We start from the raw sequence: 5,728 nt of genomic DNA on the forward strand, positions 1-5,728 counted from the left end.
ATAAAGGACCTCTTGAACTAAGCAAAAATCCATCCTCTTACTTGGTAGTATATTTCTTCCATTACAAAAATGTGTTCTGGCCAAAGCAAACTAACTTATATTTGCTGAGCCAGTGGCATAAACTCATGAATAAAACAAATTTCAGTTTGCTGTTTCTTCTAACAGATTTCATGTAAAGATAAGGTTTAAGGAGGATTTTGTTTTGAGTGGATACATGTCAGTTTGAGTTGTTATACTATATAAATGCCTACAGGTACTGTACATTCATGAAATAGTTTGCTTTTAGAATCCTTATGGATTTTGGCCATGTTCAAGGTTTTCAGAGTCGAGCATATGATACACTATCCCATTATATGGACAAACCTACTGAATGTGCTATCTGCATAAAAGCTCATTTAATAGGAACTGACCTGAAATCTATCATAAAACAAATGTGGCATCATGTCTCTGAATAAAAAGCCAGTCAGAGCAGAACTGTGTTTGGAAAATAGGCATTAGAATACGTTAAGGAAAACATATATAAATGGATTGTTTGAGGAAGTTTCCTAGGTGTAAACCTAAAAAAAATCTAGGTGAATCCTCATTTCCAAAACTTCTTTTTGAAAACTACTTATTCAAGTAATCTCTTCCTAAAAAATGCATATTCTGACTGTGGAATTAATCTACTGATCAATTAAAGGAAGTTTTGATTGCCTTTTTAAAAGTTCTTTATATAAAAGAGAGATGTTAAGTAAGTTTATCAAACTGTGTTACATAAATCCTTAAAAAAAAAAAAGTAAACCCAGCAACAGAATTGAGTGATGACCTATAAATACTTATGCCAAGCAAGGATCTGCCTTCCACCTGTGGTCTCACATTAATTCTAAATTGATGCTGGGCTCAGGATTCTGAAACTAAGTTTCTATTACTTGAGCTCTAGCAAAGTGTAAGGTTCTGTGGCCTCAATTTGCATTTCTTTCCTCTCTAAATCCAGAATGATTATACTAATAAACTCCATGCTGAACACACTGTTCAAATTGTTCCCCTTGGTGATAATTCTGGCTCTACATTCCTCCCCAACCTCCTCCCTGGCCTCCACATCCACCTTGGCCTCTGTGACCACCTCTCCCTCCACGACTACTGCCTTGATCATTATGGCGCTCACTGTCTTGGTATCTATTGTCCTGCTGGCATCCATCACACTGGTATCTACTTTCTGCTTATATAGATGTTTGGAAGTCACCATAACCACCACCTTGATAGCTACCACTGTGGCCACCATGATAGGCACCTGGATGGAAACCAGAATCTCAATAAAAACCATCTTGGTAGCCACCTCTTTCTCCACTCCTTCTACCTGTCCAGGCACTTTGATGCTTATTTCATTTTCTTCCCCTATGGCTACCATGGTCATAGCCACCACATTCCTCTCTCTCCTCCTTTTTCATGACATACTTGATCTCCATATGAGGAATTTTTATAACCATCTATCCCTCCTCCTTAGCCTCCTACTTGCTGCTAGGGGCCATCTTACCTTTTCCAACATGATGGCATCTCTGGAAGTGGAGGTCTACCTCCTCTGTCAGGTTCCCTGCCCATCAATACTTTATTGATGGCACAGGCAGTCTTTTCTCTTAGAGAGTCACTGCTTGTCCTTAAAATCTTCAACGTGTCTTATCTTGCAGTCAAAATATTAGCAACAGAAGTAGTACTTTTAGGAGAAAAAATTGAGCTTTTTGTCTGGTAGACCTTTGCTGATTTTTCTATTAGCTCTGTCAGACCATTCAAAAGACTGGACACTGACATGCAAATGTTTTTTTAGAAGCTTTCTCTGAACTGCATATTCATTGGCTATGGCTTTGTTAATTGATTCTATCTTTTCCCAGTGGGTGGTCCAATTGACCTCTTCAATAAAGTTTTTCCCACATGATAGGAAAGAACTTTTGTTTATGTCTCCCTTAATTTTTTTTTTTAATCACACAGAAGAAATAGAATATAGTTGTATTGGCTGGAGGTTTGGACATTCGTAGATATATATATATATATATATATATATATATATATATATATATATATATATGCCTTTCAACACTTGAAAGACCTCACTACTGCCTCCTTCTTGAGCTTTTTTGGAAGAATAGTCACACAGAGTATTCTGGTAGCTTTTAGTTCTGAGATGAGGTATGTAAGCAAAAGGAGGCAATTCTTCTGAGGCACTTGGTCACATCTGCAGATGTTAATGATAGATATGGACAGTTCATCTTGCCTAGTAGCCCACTCACCCCTAGGTGGAATTCTTCAGCTTCACTCAGGCTGTTAGTTGTTTGCACATTTTCCTCTAGTTTACAAAACACTCTTAATTCAGAATCCAGTTAAGCACAGAGTTTGGCAAAATCTGCCAGAGACAGAGCACCATCTTCCAAAAATGGACACTTTATTACCTAGATCTTCCAATGACTCCAAAATGTCAGTCTCCATGAGGTCACCACAATCAAATGTGACTTATTCCTGGGCTGAGAGGGTGGTTCAGTATTCACAAATCAATCAACATGATACACCACATTAATAAAAGAAAATATATGAACTGTATGATCCTTTTAATAGATGCAGAAAAAAGCATTTGACAAGTAAAACACCCATTCATGATAAAAAACCTACAGCAAATTAGAAATAGAGGGAACAAGTTTCAACATAACAAAGGCCATAAATGAAAAACCCACAGCTAATATCAATGTGGAAAGTTTGAAAGATTTTCCTCTATAGTCAGGAACAAGGCAGGGATGACCATACTCACTAGTGCTATTTTTTTTACCTTTTTTTTTATTAACTCATTTATTTTCAGAAAAACAGTTTTCATTATTTTTTCACCACACCCAGTGCTCCATGCAACCCGTGCCCTCTATAATACCCACCACCTGGTACCACAACCTCCCACCCACCCCCCGCCACTTCAAACCCCTTAGATTGTTTTTCAGAGTCCATAGTCTCTCATGATTCACCTCCTCTTCCAATTTACCCAACTCCCTTCTCCTCTCTAACACCCCTTGTCCTCCATATTTGTTGTGCTCCACAAATAAGTGAAACCGTATGATAATTGACTCTCTCTGCTTGACTGATTTCACTCAGCATAATCTCTTCCAGTCCAGTCCATGTTGCTACAAAAGTTGGGTATTCATCCTTTCTGATAGAGGCATAATACTCCATAGTGTATATGGATCACATCTTCCTTATCCACTCATCCATTGAAGGGCATCTCACTAGTGTTATTTAATGTAGTAGTGGAAGTCCTAAATTCAGCCAATAGACAACACAAAAAAATAAAAGACATATGAACCAGCAAAGAAGAAGTAGAGTTTTCACTATTTGCAGATGATGTGGTACTCTGTAAAAAGCTCTAAGACTCCACTAAAAAGTTGCTAGAACTGATACACAAGTTCAGTAAAGTTTAGTAAAAAATAGAAAATCAATGTACAATCATCTATTGCATTTCTGTACACCAATAATGAAACATCAGAAAGAGAAATAAAGGCATTGATCTCATTTACAATTGTACTCCAAACCATAAGATACCTAGGAATAAACCTAACCAAAGAGGTGAAGAATCTGTACTCTGAAAGCTATAAAACACTGATGAACAAAACTGAATATGGCACAAAGAAATGTAAGAAAAGAAAAAAGAAATGTAAAATATAGGAAGAACAAATATTGTTATAATGTCTATATTACCCAAAGTAATCTACACTTTTAAGGCACTATCGAGATTCCATCAACATTTTTCATAAGTTTGTTCTACAGAGCATTTGAAATGAGCCTCTCTTATTGATTGTTTTTATTGACCCAGACCCAGATTACTGGATTCTGTGGACTTCAGGATTAAAAAAAGAACAGTCTTGGTTATCATCATAATGATATGAACCAGTGTGATGGTGAAATGTGATGAAGCTCTAAAATAGAACTGTAGCTACTGTTTCAGCATTTATCACTCCATTCCTGACTTTGTCATCATATACTATGGGGGAAAAGGGGAAAGTAAAGAGACTGTTTTTTGCAAGGTAAGATATGTGGAGTAATTAATCTTCTGGGAGATATCAGAAGATAAACAGAAGTGAGAGGATACCTCCATAAGTTTGCTCCTGGAACGTGGTATAACACCAGAGCAGAAAATCGGAACCCTTAGAAATCTGCTCCAGTGATAGACACCCTTCTCTGAAGGGGCTCTGGAAATGAAAAGGCAGAATTCTAGGTAGGGCATTGTGGTCTTGGGATATGAGGAACCACAGAGGAAAAGAGGGTGCCTGAATGGGTCCAGCCTGAGCAATAGAGTCAGGAAGCATGTTATAGTCAGAGAGCCCAACAAGGAGCTCTCAGCTCTGATCACCATAAACCATGAGCCAGTCTAGTCAATAATTGATCTTTTCTTGAATCTGGAACCTGTGCCCAAAACTGGACAAAAAGTTTCAGGGAGGTAGTGGCCTGGAAGGACATTAGGGTGGCACCCAGACATGATTCAAGAGCTTTCGCTGCTTGCTCGAGTCCACTGTTGCTCAGAGTTTTGGACACAACTGCCGGTGGAACTCCCAGGCTCCTAGGACTGCCTCTGAAAGAGTTGCTCTGGGTGCACAACTCAGGAGACTGCAGCCCTTGGCAGTGCATACAGAAGAGGAGACTGTTAGTCCTGGAACATTATTAAAGAGGGAAGACTGAATTTTCTGCCCTGGGCCAGAGATTGGCAGGGCAAATTTTGCTCTGATCCTCTGAAAAGGCAAAGAAAGTCTGCAGGGAACAAAAGCCACAGAAAGGATGAGTATGTACTGAGCCTATCCCCTGACAAGGGTGGGGCAACTCTGTCCAGGCAGGATTACATGAGAACTAGCACAGCAGGCCCTTTCCCCAGAAAGTAGGCTGGAAGAACAAGTGGATGACAATCCTATGGGTCACAGAATCCTGTAAAATCCCAATGCCAGGGTAAAACAGTATATTGAGCTCTAGGTGTGGCCTCAAGACTTATTTTTCAGATAACATTTCCCTTTTCTTTCTTTTCTGTTTCTTATGCTTTTTCTCTCTTTTTTTTTAACTTCTCCTCATTTCAGCTAGATGTTTATTATATCAATTTATATCTCATAGTCGCATTTTAACATGTATTTTTAAACCTGTATTTTTATAGATAAGATTTATTTTAGTCACTTTTTCACTGAATTCAATTTTACCTTTATATATATACAATTCTTACCTTCCTTGTAATTTTGAGATGTAATGTACTTTAACAACAGACCAAAATACACCCAGGAACAGCTGAAACACCTGTTTTGTCCACACAGGGAGATTATAGTCCCCATTCCCCTACAGTCTTTTTAATTTTTTTTTAATTATTAGATTTTTTTTTAAATTAATTTTTTATTTTTTATAAACATATATTTTTATCCCAAGGGGTACAGGTCTGTAAATCACCAGGTTTACACACTTCACAGCACTCACCAAAGCACATACCCTCCCCAGTGTCCATAATTATTAGATTTTACTTTTGTGTTTCATTTTGGCTTTGTTTTTCATGGTGGCTTCTGATCACACCGGATTTTGCTAGCATGTTGTTGGGTCATTGTTGATATTTTGGACTCTGCTCATTCAATCAACCATCCCTCAACATAATGACTAGGAGGAGGAACTCTCAACAAAGAAAAGAAACAGAGACAATGTCCTCTGCCACAGAACTAATCGATATGGATATAAGCAAGATATCAGAGTTAGAATT

General features: G+C 38.0%; 1 pseudogene; it reads right to left on the reverse strand.

The window, feature by feature from the left end:
* Positions 1 to 941: 941 nt before the first annotated feature.
* Positions 942 to 2,457, reverse strand: LOC116599715 (annotated as a pseudogene).
* Positions 2,458 to 5,728: the final 3,271 nt, after the last annotated feature.

Source organism: Mustela erminea, chromosome 9 (assembly GCF_009829155.1).
Source record: "Mustela erminea isolate mMusErm1 chromosome 9, mMusErm1.Pri, whole genome shotgun sequence".
NCBI lineage: Eukaryota > Metazoa > Chordata > Mammalia > Carnivora > Mustelidae > Mustela > Mustela erminea.